Source organism: Pelodiscus sinensis, chromosome 19 (assembly GCF_049634645.1).
Source record: "Pelodiscus sinensis isolate JC-2024 chromosome 19, ASM4963464v1, whole genome shotgun sequence".
Taxonomy (NCBI): domain Eukaryota; kingdom Metazoa; phylum Chordata; order Testudines; family Trionychidae; genus Pelodiscus; species Pelodiscus sinensis.
The window spans coordinates 2,147,369-2,162,215 of NC_134729.1; the positions used below are offsets into that span (position 1 = coordinate 2,147,369).

Here is a 14,847-nt window from a genome sequence, read left to right on the forward strand (position 1 = left end):
ACGCTCGAGACCTTTGCCTCCAGAAGCTTTTCATGGAGGAGTCTTGCACCAAGCCCGTGCTCAAATCCAGGACCAGCAGAGCCACTGGTACAGAAACTATCGCCGGCAGTGGGCGCCTTTCTGACCATCTCCAAGGCCCCAGATCCATCAGCGCTGGAGGAGATGGACGAGCTCTGACAGGAGAGTAAAAAGCATGGACACGGGCATAAGAGCAGGTCCCCATTCCGGACTGCTTGTATGTGCAGCATTTCCTCCCTGAACCGCGCCAGGTCGGGCAAGAGCCCATGTGTGGCTCTGACTGGACCAATACCCAAGCGGTGCCGAATTGAGAGCAAAGTGCAAGTGGGATCTGGCAGTACTGATGACTGCCTCGACACCCTGCCGGCACACACGCTGCTTGTCTTGCCAGCGCCTTCATGCTCCGCGGATCAGGCAGCCCTCAGCAGTGTCTAGGGAAACACCATGTACTCCTTGGCAGTGGAAGCCGTTCCTCTCGATAAAGGAGCTGCCCCTCCCTTACCTTTATTCTCTGCTCTTCTCGAGACCCCTGCTTGCCAGGGTCCTTCCCTCTCCATAGGGTAAACCTTGAGCTGCTGCTGCCACAGAAGCATGTCCCAGTGCTGGTACCAACAGTCCCCTTGTTGCCAAAACCATCTTCAGAAGCCTGGATAACCATAACCCCCAACTTACATCCCCACTGTAGAGGCCCGTTACCGCTAGACTCGCGCATGCCCAAGGAGGCTTCTTTTGGTTCTTTTTTGCTCTCCGGCACCATCGGTTTCAGGAGGCTCACTGGACGAGGCTCTTATTCCTCCCTCGCTCTGCCTGCCAGATGACCGCTGCCAGTACCAAGACGTGCTCCAGATGGCGATGGTGGACCTGAGGATTCTGTTAGAGGAGAACCAGGACATGCAGCGTGAACTCCTGGACACCCTCCAACCTCAGGGTCTGCTCAGGAAGCTCTTCCCATCCATGAGGTCATTCTGCAATCGATGACAGGCTGACACACACCTGCCTCTCATGCCCCCACACCAAAGAGAGCACAGAGACAGTATTTTGTTCCTGTTAAAGGGACGGGCTTTCTTGATACTGGTTTCCCCCAACTCTCTTGTGGTCCATGCAGTAACGAAGCAGGCTCCCCAGCACTCCCAAAAATCTGCTTCCTCAGACAGCGTGGCAAAGGGGCTAGACCTGCAAGACAGGACAGTCTGCTCCTCAGCAGTTCTGCTGTTCCATGTTACCCGGCTCAGCGAGCCAAATACGGCTTCAGGAATTGCAACAAGCTAGCAGAGTTCAGATCAAGCTGCTGTTGGGCCAACAGCTGCAGTTCCAGGCACTGGTGGATGTAGCTGAGTTCCCAGGGACTCGTGACTCTAATTGTCCGGATTCTCCAGGAACGTTCAAAACTTCATCCAGGACTTCTCCTCTGATGAGCACAAATTCATCAGTAATAAGACAAATGAATCCCCCGAGTCCCTGAAGGACTCTTGAGCCATGTTTAAGTCCCTTGGTGTTTACACGCAGGCCCCAAGAGGCAGGCAACAGTGACAACCATTCGGATCCAAACCATGCACTCTGTAGCTCGTATACTTTTTTTTTTTTTAAATATGGAGATATACCATCTCATAGAGCTGGAAGGGACCTTGAGAGGTCATTGAGTCCAGTCCCCTGCCCTCACAGCAGGACCAAGCACCATCCCTGACACATTTGCCCCAGATCCCTAAATGGCCTCCTCAAGGATTGAACGCACAACCCTGGGTTTAGCAAGCCAATGCTCAAAGCACTGAGCGATCCCTTCGCGCACCAGTGCCACGTAAACCGCTCCAATCACAATGCCCTTGCTTCCCAGCCTTGGCCACAGCCACCAGTGAGACCTGAGACAGTGGTTTTGGCAGGCAGGTTAAAAAAAAACTACAAACCTCCCCCACCCTCTACTGCAGCACCCCATGTAGGGGGTCATCTTCCCCTGTTCACCCACAGTTGGGGCAAGATGGGTACTGGTATCCATGATGGGTACTTGATAGAATTCCTGTCACTTCATCTTCCTCGTCCCCCACCCAGGGATTCCTCTGGAATCCCATCCCTTCAGGGCATCCTCCAGCAAGAAATAGATGCTCTGCTTCTCAAGGGGGGTAGCCAGTCAGTCCCATCTCAATACAGGGGACAAGGCTTTACTCGCTGTACTTCCTGACGGATGGTGGAGGTAGCCCCCCATTCTAGATCTTTGGGTGCTCCGTAGCTCTATCAGGAAATCCCGGTTCCATAGGGTGATGCTGACATTGATTATCTCATCCCCCCCCATACACCTCGGGTCTGGTTTGCAGCTGTCAGCGTGAAAGATGCCTTCTTCCCATGTCAGCATTCACCTGACTCACTGGAAATGGCTCCACTTCTGTGGAGGCCACCACCATAACCATCAAATCCGCCCCTTCACCAAAGTCTTTACCATAGTAGCAGCACGGATGTGCTGTCTTGGCTCCCGGCATATGCCTTCCTCCGCGACTAACTCCCTTGCCGTGCTGGCCCAACACACACACACCTCCGCAGTCCTCACATCTCTGGGTATTTTGCATTAATGAGAAGTCAGACAATTGACTCTGCCAGCATGCGGCTCTATTCCATCACAGCACAAGCCTTCCTTCCAGAGGACCCCTTTTGCAATGCTGATCGCTGTGGTTGCAAGCCTGTGCCACAACCCACGCACCGTGATCTGCTGTTCTTTGTCTCTTGGACATATGGCAGCCTGAACCTCCATGATGCCGTGCGCTCATCTGGGTGTATGTTGCTGCCAGCTGTGGAGCCTCCCCATCTGCAGATCTACAGAATCATAGAATAATAGGACTGGAAGGGACCTCGAGAGGTCATCGAGTCCAGCCCCCCGCCCTCAAGGCAGGACCAAGCTCCATCTACACCATCCCTGACAGATGTCTGTCTAACCTGTTCTTAAATATCTCCAGAGAGGGAGATTCCACCACCTCCCTTGGCAATTTATTCCAATATTTGACCACCCTGACAGTTAGGAATTTTTTCCTAATGTCCAATCTAAACCTCCCCTGCTGCACTTTAAGCCCATTACTCCTTGTCCTGTCCTCAGAAACCAAGAGGAACAAATTTTCTCCTTCCTCCTTGTGACACCCTTTTAGATATTTGAAAACCGCTATCATGTCCCCCCTTAATCTTCTTTTTTCCAAACTAAACAAGCCCAGTTCGTGAAGCCTGGCTTCATAGGTCATGTTCTCTAGACCTTTAATCATTCTTGTCGCTCTACAGAGACCACTTGAAGGCTGTGGTGGGTCCCCCCAATAGTTCTGGCTTCTCTTATGTAATGGACTTATGGCTCCCAAAGGTGGTGTCAGATTAGGGTAAATAGGATGAAGTTTAATAAGGACAAATGCAAAATACTTAAGAAGGTACAATCCATGTCACACATGCAGAGTGGGAAGTGACTGTCTAGGAAGGAGCCCTGCAGAAAGGGATCTAGGGATCAGAGTAGACCACAAGCTGAATATGAGCCAACAGTGTGATGCGGTTGCAAAAAAAGCGAACATGATTCCGGGAGGCATTAACAGGAGTGTTGTGAACAAGACCCGAGAAGTCATTCTTCCGCTCTACTCTGCGCTGATTAGGCCTCAATTGGAGGATTGTGTCCTGTTCTGGGCACCATATTTCAAGAAAGACGTGGAGAAATTGGAGAAGGTCCAGAGAAGAGCAACAAGAATGATGAAAGGTCTGGAGAACATGACTTATGAGAGAAGATTGAAAAAATTGGGCTTGTTTAGTTTGGAAAGGAGAAGACTGAGAGGGGACATGATTGCGGTTTTTAGGTATCTAAAAGAGTGTCACAGATAGGAGGGGAGGAAATTGTTCTCCTTGGCATCTGAGGATAGGACAAGAAGCAATGAGCTTAAATTGCAGCAAAAGAGGTTTAGGTTGGACACGAGGAAAAACTTCCGAACTGTCAGGGTGGTCAAACACTGGAATAAATTGCCCAGGGGGGTTGTGGAATCTCCATCTCTGGAGACATTTAAGAGCAGGTTGGACAGACACCTGTCAGGGATGGTCTAGATGTGAATGCAGGGGGCTGGACTCGATGAGCTCTCAAGGTCCCTTCTCGTTCTAGTGTTCTATGATTCTATGAATTCCATCTCAGTGAGTGCATCCACCTACCTCCCTGTCTTGTGTCCCAGTCTGCACTCCCTCAGCATCTGCTGTGCATTGGCATTCTACCTCCCTGGGACGTGTGTCTTTTGTGCATCAGTGAATCTGTTTTTAGCCATTGCTGACTGGTCCAAGGGCCAGCCCCTCTCTTCCCAATGAATCTCCAAATAGGTCTCCAGGTGCATCCATGAATACTACATGGCATTCAGTCTACCTGATAGTTACTACGCCTTCTACGTGAGAAGTAGCCATGTCGCCCTGCTTAGTGAACATGTTGTGGCAAGACTTCTGTTGTGCAGCAACATGACATTCTGTGCTAGGGCTGTATACGACTAGTCGACTGTCTGCTTTCCAGATAGTTGAGTTGACTAGTCGCTTCCCCTCCCCCTTTCTGCTTCTATCAGAAAGAGGCGGGGGGGAGGGGTGGATAGTCGACTAGTTCACATCGGGGACTTCAAAATGGCAGCACCGCTTTGAAACACTGCATGGCTGGGCTCCCTGCGACGTTTCAAAGCGGCAGCGCCACATGGAGCCTGGGGTCAGTGGAGAATTCTGAGACTCCAGCTGACCCCGGGCTCCATGCGGCGCTGCCACTTTGAAATGCTGTGGGGAGCACGGGGCTAGCGGGGGACTACCCAGCTAGCCCCCTGCTCCCCACAGCACTTTCACCTTTGAAATGTAGCAGCAGCCCTAGGGCTGTTGCTGCACTTCAAAGGCGGAGGTGCCCTATCGACCAGTCGAATAGTTGATGCAAATTGCATCAACTAGTCAGTTACTCGAAATTTAACATCCCGACTCTGTGCACACATTCACGTCCCACAGTGCCATTGCCCAAGGGAAAGCTTTGGATATTGCAGTGGGCAGCACCGAAGTACAGACTGTTTTTCTTCACTCTTCCTCGCACCCACCCGATTACTACTCACTACTCACCCACGTTGGGACGGTCACTCAACAAAAAGGAGGTTACTTACCTGTGGCTAGAGGTTCTGTGAGGTGTGTGGTCCCTATTTATATTCCAGTGCCCTCCCTCCTCTCTTCTGCGGACCGGATTACTCAGCAGTAAGAGGGTCTCTGGAGAGGCATCAACCCGCATGGCTGCTTCCACTCTCAGCCGCAAGCACAAGGGGATGCGCTGTGTGTATCCAGGTCAATGGGCGTTGCTAAGAAAAGTTTCTGGTGTACGGTGCGCAAGTGCAGCCGCGGTTGGAATGCAAGTGGGGACCAAACCTCTCAAAGAACCCTGCAGACTCAGAAAGGCAATATAAGATCAGGTACACGTGGATTTTGTTTCAAAGATTTTCTCCATAGACACGTGGGCTAGAAACTGCTTTTTTTTTTTTAGTTTAAATCTATAGATCCCTGATTACCTCATGCAGCTGACATAAATGCAGCAGGTGGACTGGGTGTTCGACACCCGTGGCCTAGAGCAAAGATCTATTCTAGGAGTCATGCGAGAATAGAATTGACTTCTGCCTTTTATCCTTTACAAGCTGCTTATTTAAAGACAAAAATGTAAAAGAGCCAAAGTTGCCATGTTGATGGGTGATCAGTGTCTTGTTTTCCCACAGCTGCTCCATATGTAAAGATGTCCCAGGCCAGCCACTGCATTCTGCAGCGTGAAAGTCTGTCCTAAGTACAAAGGGTTGAAAAAATTACACTACTATCTTTTGAGAGAGAGAGAGAGATGGATGCTGCTACTGTATGAGCTTTGAAGGCAGTTGGGCAGTCCTCCATATCTAAAGCTTTAAACAGTCCCTCATCTGAAATGCTATGGGCTGAGGGGAGGGAAGAATTTCTGAATTAGGAAGTGGCACTATGGTGACTGGGCAGTTAGGGATGTGAAAGGTTAACTAAGGCTATTCCTACAGCCAATGGGTGGGAAGAGGACCAAATAAAAGATAGGAAATCTATCTGAGGAGGAAATAGAGAGCAGAGATTGTAAAGAGTTTTCTTTGATTTGCCCCAGGGGCCTGACGTTTTCAAGCCGTCATTTACACTACATGAGATGGGAATGAGATTATCCCATGGAAGTCTTGACTTTGGGCAAAATGAGGTTGTGGGTTTAAAGAGTCTCAACAGCTTGCTTACGCGGAGAAATTTAGTAGAATAGCTATTGCTCCCGGTGAGGACACATTTTTATTCCAGAACAGAAAACTTTATTCCGGAATAATTATCGTGCTTCCAAAGATGACGCGTTGTCCTGAAACAGGATCGTTCTATTCTGGTATAGTGTGTCCACAAGGGGAGTTATTCCAGAGTAGCTTGTTCTGCAGTAGCTATTCTGGTCCTTTTCCCCATGGAGATAGACCCTTAAACAAGTAGGAAACCAGTCTGGAAGTAGCTCTCAACCCATCATCTATCCATGCCTTTGTTGTGGTCCTGGGTGGCAGCTATACCCAGATCCCTACAGAACTATTTGTTGATCGTAGGAAGAATAAAAAAGCTTCAGAGAGGGAGCTGAGTTAGTCTGTAACCGGAAAAACTTAACAAATAGTCTAGTAGCACCTTAAAGACGAACAAAACATGGAGATGGGATCATGAGCTTTCATTTCAGATGACAAATAGAATAGTTTCTCCTATGTGTGTGGGAGATGAAGGAATCAGGGAGGACTCTGGACACGAAGCTGTTTTTCCTCAGTGAAGGAGAAAAATGCTTCTTTCTGGCATTTGTTCCCAGCAAATGGCCGTAAGGAACAATAGGGATGCATTTTTATGTGGCTAATGTTGCTCCAAAAAGAATTCACTCACTCGCCTTCCTGGGAATTTTTCTGGCACGTTGGCCAGAGATCATGGAGAATGGATGGGTTAGGACTTGCTATCCTATACTTCTCCCCAGACGTTGCTCGGTGGGAGTGTGTGTGTTGTTTTCTGTACTGCTTTTGCCAACAGGAAGGCCTTCTGAATGATCTAAGAATTCTCTGGCAGCTTTCCGCCCCCAATGGTAATCGTTGACGGAAGAATTTCTAATTGTGACTGAAAGCCGGGTGGTGGCTGCTAAATATATAACAGGTTACAAATAAGTAACTTGGCTCTCCTGCTACAGCGTGTTACTGGAGCTTTTGCTTATTAATCAGCCCAGTACCAACTAGCTTTGAACTGGTAGTCATCTTTCCTGAAACAAAGGAAATGATACGAGACATTCTATCTAGTCTTTGGGTAGGATAGCCTCAAACATCTTCCTGGTATGGACCGCTGCAATAGAGAAACTCTCCCCAGGAACAGAGACGTCCCTGGCCTTGCTTTCCTGATCATGCAGCCCTCCCTCGTCCCTTCTGTTTGTGCTAACAATCCTGAGGCAAACCACCGCAAATGCTGATGTGGAAGACGTGATGTTTTTAGCTGCTTTGTATGCCGTTTAATAAATGCGGAGTTGACATGGTGTGACCAGACATGGCGCACAGTATGGAAAAGCTTTTGTCTCTGGCTGGCTTTTCCTAGTGGAATTTCCTTGCTTATTACTCCCCCTTCCCTCCCACACTCCCTCGCCCCCCCCTTACATTCTGGTTCTCTCTGAGATTAGAAATTCTGACAGCGTCCTGCAACGTTAAGAAGCTTTTATCTCCACTGTTGCTACCTTCGGCGATAGAATTCTTCCCTTGTGTTGAATTCACTGCCCAGAGAGCAGGCCATGCTGGAGAATTGTTGGTGTGCTAGCACTATCTCTCCGCATACCTGCCTAGCCTCTGCTCCACAGGGAAGCCCATGGACCCCATGCACTTGAATCTCTACCACAGCTGTTGTGCTCATTATCTTTAGCAGCATTGAGGGCATTGTCTTTGAGTCTCCCAAAGTCCCTGCTCTGCAGAATTCAGCATCCACCTTCTCTCCAGTGTGAAATGGGACCGTTCTCAGCCCGGGCTTGGAGCCTGCCTTCCACTGGCACGCTCTTTTATTTCAGGATCCAATTCAGAGATTTCTCCCTCGGAAAAAACTGCATGGATTTGCTTCAGATGACCCTGTAGCCTGGGTCTTTCTGCATTCCCTATCTGCTCTGTGCCTTCGCGCAAGCTTACCGCTCTTGGCATGAGGGCCTTCCTCATGGCAACTTGAACTTTATCCAACTCTTAAAGCAGCTTGTGTTGGGAGACGTTACTCAGAACATCATTTTCTGTTTTAAAAGCAGTCACGGGGTATGACTCTTCTCTTCTTGCTAATGCTTCAAGTAGGAGTTGTCCTGCTCTGAGAGCATGCAAAATCCTAATCCCACTGAATAAGGCCTGGTGGACATGATACAAACGTTTCTCCTAACAGAAAGATGCTCAGGGGAAATTTCTTAAACATTTCCCTGGTGCCAGGATACCTGCAAGCCCTGCCCGGGTGCCCCTTCCCTGCAGAGAGATTAGCGGATGCCTGGCTCTTGGGCACAGCGCTCCAGAGGTCTCTCTGCAACCTGCTGCTATGTGTCTCAAATGGGGTGTGTGGGGGGGGGAGGTGTGTGGGGGGGGTGTGTGTGTGGGGGGGTGTTTTAGTGTTTTAACAAATGCATTTTCTGTAAAGGCAAGTAACTTGATACAGTGAATGGATGAAACTGGCCTTTTCCTCTGCCCCGCAGCAGGATGTGCATGCTCTGCAGGGACAGCTGCCCTCCCCTGCAAACCAGGGAAAGGAATTGAGTTGATGGAGAACATGCCCCCTCTGGGCAGGGTTCTGGGATGAGCTGAAATTCTCTCACTACTGACTCATCCTCCCTGGCACCTTTCTCAGATTCATCTTTGCCCCCCTCTGCAAAGAAACCCTCCCTCCCCCTCACACAAAAGGCTCTACTGTGGTTTTGCCGGGCCCTTTGTACGGAGTCTTTTGCTGTTCAGCTCCTGCTGCTCTCTTCTGCCTTTCCCATCAGCACTTTGTTCCCAGCATGGAGGGAGCTATTCAGAAAATACTTGAAATTCCTTCCTGTAATGAGAAACAGGTGAACTCTCACCATTCCACCTTGGATCTCCTTTTTAGGGGACCGCCTCAGAGACCCGCCTCTATTGCTGTCAGGGGCTGGTGCTACAGAAGGATCCCGGGAATGTCACGTGCTTAGCTATGTCATTCATTCCTTTTTTAATTATAAGACCCTGTAAGGCAAGTCTTGGAGAACGAGCTGTAGATGAAGCCTCTTCACTGTGCACTGGCTTCTGAGTAAGCCAGTGAGACTGCAAACAATGGCTTACCAGAAGGAGCAGACAGGATGCTGCTGTTAACCTCTTTAACCCCAAACATTCATGTTTGGTAGAAGATAGGGATGTAAGAGGTTAACTGGTTACCTGGTAAGCAGGTGGCTTATCGGCCTGCTTACAAGGTAACCGGTTAACCAGTCTGGCTGGCTGGAGCAGGCAGTTAACCACCCATGACAGTTAACCGGTTAAACAGAGCATTTAACAGATTAACTATTTTAGGGCCTTTTTACTTCCCTCATGGAGGAACTTGGGAGGAGAACCCAACTGATGGATTTCTGCCAGGCTGTATGCCAGAGGGCACAGGCTCCAGCTATGCTAATGTGTTGCTGAGGGGAGCTAATTCAGAGGTGCACTGGAACCTGTTAGTTAAATTCTTGGCAGTTGGGGGTTTCTTCCTCTCTAAAGAGAGATCTGGTCACTTAATACCGAGTGAGGTAACCTGCTCGCCTCAGACAGAAACAGGGCCGTGGGCTGCCAGAAGACTCTCCCTCTTTTAGCCCTGGAAAGCAACGGGTCTGCCTTCTCCTCTGTGTCACGCATGAAATATTTTTTTTAATATCCCTCTCCCTTAGTGGATGATGAGTCAAAGCCAGAGCAGAAAAGGAGGGAATACCCGATCTGGCCCTAAGTACAGTTTCCTCTAGTTGATTGTGAGGAAGGGAGCTTGCTATGCTGCTATCTTGTCCCATGTTAATTGTACCAGGGCGTGAAGTTTAAGAAATGGATTTGTAAAAGCTTGATCCAGGAGGTTAAATCGGAGGCACTTCAGCTTCCACAGTACGGTTCTGGATGCCCGTGACGTACAAATGCACGATGTGCAAGGTGACAGTAGCCTATATGTTGATGCTTCTGCTGGAAACCACAAGAGGTGGTGCATCAGTTTTCCCATATGCAGTAGCATCGAGTTTCTGAGCCAGCTTCTGCAACTGGAATCTCTCTCTCTCTCACTTCCACCCTGAGATTTCTTCTGGAAACACCTCCATTCCACAGAGAAGTGGAAGATGGACTTTACTGTTGGAAGGAGCTTGATTCTTGTGCTCACTCGGGTGTGCTCATTCTCTCTCTCGCTAAAGTGTGTGTGTGTGTGTGTGTGTGTGTGTGTGTTTAAAATAAATAAAATAGAGCTGATTATAACCCTCTACGAACTCCACATTATGGTTTTGATTGGACTTCCTTTGCTAACTGGCTGTTTGTTCCAGTCGACTCTTTTCAGTCTCTTCACCTCTGCTGACTTCCCTCCATGTCTGTCTCTCTCCCCCTCTTCTCCTTGCCCTGTTCCCTTCATTCCCCTTCCTTTCAAGGTCCCCTCTTCCTTGATTTTCTTTTCCATTTAACTGATTCCTCTCCTGACTAACCTCCCCTCCGCCAAAAAGGTGTAGCACTACTAGTCTGCTCTTTGGTGCCATCTCGTAGTTCCCTCTGCTGTTGTGTTCTGTTCCGTCCCCCATCTCAATTCTGTCTTGTCTGTTTAGACTGTTGAGATCCTTGGCAGGGTCTGTCTACTGCTCTGTTTGTACAGTGTCTTGCACAGTGGGGGCCCTGTTCTTAGTTGGTTGTTAAGTGCTAAAGAAGACAAAAAATAATTTACTGTGTAGGATCATACCCATCTAGCTTGGAGTGCTGTAATTTTCAAATACCACCAGATGTAGGATAATCTGCCCTCTCTCCTCCCCCCGATGTCTCATCCTGATCTCTAATTGAGATCAGCTCTGAAGCAGGAGATGTAATATCCCAATGACAACCAAAATGTTGGCCGGGATAATACTGGACATCCTTGTTATCAGTACAAGGGTACGTCTAGACTACATGCCTCGGTCGCCAGAGGCATGTAGATTAGGCTACCAGACATAGTAAAATGAAGCGGCGATTTAAATAATCGCCACTTCATTTAAATTTACATGGCTGCCGCGCTGAGCCGACAAACAGCTGATCAGCTGTTTGTCGGCTCAGCGCGATAGTCTGGACGCGCGGGTGGCGACATCAAAGGTATTTGTCGACCACCCAGGTAAACCTCATCCCAGGAGGCTTACCTGGGTGGTCGACAAATACCTTTGTCGCCACCTGCGCGTCCAGACTATCGCGCTGAGCCATGTAAATTTAAATGAAGCGGCGATTATTTAAATCGCCGCTTCATTTTACTATGTCTGGTAGCCTAATCTACATGCCTCTGGCGGGGCATGTAGTCTACACGTACCCTAAATGTCTAGTTCATCTTAGGACTTGGAAATCAACTTCATAGCCCCTGTTGTAATAGGAGTATCACTGAAGTGAAGAGCATTTGGAAAGGGGGGTGACACATCCTAGCTCAGATATGTCAAATTCTGGAAGTGTTTTACAATACCGGGACCGATACTATTCTGAAATTCTGTGGTCAGTGCTATGCTAGAGGTCAGACTAACTGATCATAACATGATCCCTTCAGACCTTAACATCTGAACTACTCCAGTGCCCAGAAAAATATTAGCTACTTCACAAAGCATGTACATACCTCATTTGTGCCTTGAATGTAGGGCTTGCTTACAAGGGGAGTTACTTCAGAAAAGTTATTCCCGATTAACTCCCTGTGTGGACAGTCTTATTCCAGAGTGAGGGCGTGTTTTTTTGCATACAGTGGCCCAACTATAGTGCTTCAGTGAAGCTTCTCTTCTGCAGTTAGGAGAGCTGCGTCTGTCCAACCCAATTAATCCACCTCCCCCAGAGGCAGAAGCTATGACATAGTGATGTTTACATAAGAGTTTAGGTCGGTATAACTGGATTTTTTTCACACCCTTGAGCGACATAGTTATAACTATATAGGTCTGTAGTGTAGACCTGGCCTAAGAGTGCCTTATCCCAATTAATTCAATCCACCCTGGAAATGGATTAAATTAATTCAGAATAAGACCATACAGGAAATTCATTGGGAATAGTTCCATTTTAAACTCACACCCTATCTTAATCCACATTCACTTCCCCATGTAGATGTGCCCTTAGTCTAGACTCAACGTGACCCACCGAGAGAAGGTTGTAAATGAAAGAGGGGACGCAGAGGCTGCGAGTGACAACGTTTTAACAAGATTGTAAGTTACTCATTAAGGCATCAACACACCTTGAATCTATTCTCATCCTTCCTTCCCCCTTGCATGTCCCAGCAGTCTTTGGCAGCAGCTTAACCAAATGGGTTTAAAATCCCACCTCTTCAACTGGTGTAACCACTTATAGGCAAACCAGAGGGTGCTTGACCTCCTGGGGGTAATTCGATATTTGCAAAGCACTCGCTGACTTTCTAACCTCTCCCTTTCTGCTGTGACAGCTGTATGAGAATCGCAGATTTTTACTTCAGTGCTACTTTTTTTGGCCAGGGAGGGGAGAGGAAGCAATCTCCTTTCCTCTTGATTTTGAAGAGGCTGGAGGCTTCCAGACCTCTGCAGCGAATCCATGTGCTTTTCAGCTGGTCAGGGCAGAGCCCAAAGCTGGAGGCTGAGGGGCGGGACTGCTCCCCGTTTTGTTTGAAGGAATCGGGCGAGGAACCCTTTGATCCGCAGGAAGCTCTGTCCTGCAGTCGGGAGGCTCGTGATGAAGGCAGGCAGCCGACATGTTTTTTTCAAACCCATTTGTTCGCCTTGTTGTCATGGGAACAGTTGCTAGCATGTTGAAGGGAATAGACAAGTGCAGAGGAGACTGCAGGGAGGGGAAGGGTGGGTGTTGGGCTCAGGATCCCAGCTCTGCTCCAGAAGAAATGAATCTTAAAGGGTAGACTCTCTCCTTGGCTTGTTCTGACACAGAAGTTTGAATGGTACTGCATGTAGGATGCAGGCGACCTCAGCGTCTAACTGGCCTTTAAGTCCTTCTCCTGCCTTCGGACTACACCTCTAAAGACCGAGGTTTGTGTGTCTGAGTGTCCTCTGTGTAAGACTATCTACCGTCTAGCTGGGAGCTCCGAGGAGGCAGACAACTGAAGGGCGCAGATCCAAATCATCTGTGTCTTGGTGACCTGAGCCTCTAAAACACCAGGTACAAGAGAGATGGTGGCTTTCCCGCTGTTTCTTGCTTTAGGAGAGAGCTATCCGCTTCGATTCAGTCTCTTCTCCCTACTGAGTTTCCGACATGGCCGGTTTGCTACCGAGGCTAAGAGTGTGGCCTTTTCAGGCTTTGCATAGACTTGGTCCTGTGCTCTCTCGTTAGGGTATGCTAGTGTGAAGATGGCGGGGAGGAGGGAGAATGCATTAACCTCTTCTTTTTGGTGGGGAGGTGGGAGCAGAAATACAACCTGCCTTAGGCTCAGCAGCCGTCAATTCCTAGGATTTGGCTAGAGCAGCTGATCTGGTTGGAATTAGTTTAGGCAGCCCTCTAATTGCAGGCATGGCGAGTTAGTGGCTTGTTCTTAGAACAGTCCCAGCTCTGCTTTTAATGTGGAAATCGGCAAGGAAGACAGTGGAGGAACAATGTAGCTGATAGCCGATGGTTCCACTTTTTTTCTACGTTCAGCTCAGGCTTAGTTTTGGCAGAGAGACTCTCACTAGACACCTGTGACCTGTTACGCTTACTGTCCCAGGAGAGCACTGAATCCGAAAATGAGAGAGGAATAAAATGCAGCCATGATTCTATGTACAGAGGCCGCTGGCCTCTTGTGATGCTACGTCTAAACTAAAGTCTTAGCTCTCTCTTGCCAACAAGTACAACTTACCTTACAGGGTGATTTTTAAACCTGTTACGTTCAGCTGGCGCAAATGACTGTGGACCCCTGTCCTTTGATTTCAGCTAAGCTTGTTTTCATTTAGCTGATCTAAGCTTACATAGCACAGTGACTCTCTTCTGGTGTAAGTGCAAGAAGAGTCACTCGCACTGCAGTTAGTAATTGCGTATCTCGTGATGTGTGCTGGGAATTGTTTTGTTCTTGGGTATGGTAGAATCTGGGGGGCGGGGAGACGTTGAAATGCCAGCCTTATAAACAACCAGTTGAATGTACCATTTTTCCCAATGGAGGAGGGAGGGGTCACATACCGAGAGATGTCAGTGAACAAGTCAACATCCCTTCATATCCCAGTGCCTGAACTGCATCAAAAAGTGCTTTGCGAAGGTTTGAAGGCCGAGAAGAAAGCAATCAGTGCACTAGATGGCAACTTCTACCTTAAGCCCACTGTAATTTTGAGATGCCCAATTCCATGCACTGCTCAGTCCCCAGTTGTGTAAAACAGGGGCTTTGCTGTATTGGTAGATGCTACAGGCCACTGACACTTTACCTAGGAGCTTGATATTCAGTGAAACATGTTAGAACTTTCCAGCATCTTTGCCATAGGCCTTTCTTCTGCTGTGGGACTTGTGTAGAGCTCCACCACCGTTAACTTGACCCTTACAATCTCCCCTTAGGCCCTGTTTAGGAGTGAGATTCTCCCCTCGCTGCAGAACAGAATAGATGAAGGTGGTTACATAAGAGTAAAAAGAATACCTGGCCAGGGTTTGCGGATCCTGTCCCCTGCGGAACTCCTTCAAAGTCTTTGTAGCTTCTATTCCTCCATGTGTGGTAAACGTTCGCAGTCTAACATTT

The 14,847-nt window shown here is 48.5% G+C and overlaps 1 protein-coding gene across 7 annotated transcripts in view; it reads left to right on the forward strand.

The window, feature by feature from the left end:
* CSRNP2 (cysteine and serine rich nuclear protein 2) overlaps window positions 1-14,847 on the forward strand; it is a 32,512-nt gene that overhangs the window by 6,147 nt on the left and 11,518 nt on the right. For 2 of the 7 annotated variants that reach the window (XM_075901688.1, XM_075901690.1), the window contains exon 2: window positions 12,282-12,379. The exons of the other annotated variants lie outside the window; for them this stretch is intronic. The gene's annotated coding sequence lies outside the window, so the exon portion shown is untranslated. The remainder of the gene's footprint in view (window positions 1-12,281; window positions 12,380-14,847) is intronic. 7 annotated transcript variants of the gene reach the window in all.